Genomic DNA, 492 nt, shown 5'->3' with positions numbered 1-492 from the left:
ATTACTTCTTGTTCTCAACACTTGAAGCAGCAGTCATAAACTTCTCCAGCAGAGGGCGACGGCAGCGTAGGTGAAGCTAGAAATCTCGGCTGCCTAACTTGCAGCCAGGTTGCTGTGACTGGAAAATCGCCTTTGCTTTTCGGTCCCGGAAAAAAAAAGTAACTTACTTAGCAGGTAACTAACATTAGTTAGTTAGTCCATCTAACATTAGTTAGTTAGTCCATCTTAGGCCGTGGAGAGCAAGTAGCTCGTAAATATAGTTGTTTGCGGTGTGTTTTTTCTTTAAATGAGAGTCAGCTGACCTCATAGTGCGCTGTAAAGACTGCTCCCTCACTTTTTATTCCAGCTGCCATAACAAAATACCATGGACTGATGCTTACAAACAGACATTTATTTCTCAGTTCTGGAGCCTGGAGGACCACGATGAAGGTGCGGCATGGTCCGGTCCTGGTGAAGACTGTCTTCCTGACTTACAGGGAGAAAGAGGGAAAG

The sequence above is a fragment of the Myotis davidii genome, unplaced genomic scaffold (assembly GCF_000327345.1).
Source record: "Myotis davidii unplaced genomic scaffold, ASM32734v1 scaffold749, whole genome shotgun sequence".
Lineage (NCBI taxonomy): Eukaryota > Metazoa > Chordata > Mammalia > Chiroptera > Vespertilionidae > Myotis > Myotis davidii.
The sequence above is the reverse complement of the archived record's forward strand: the minus strand, read 5'-3'. Positions refer to the sequence as shown.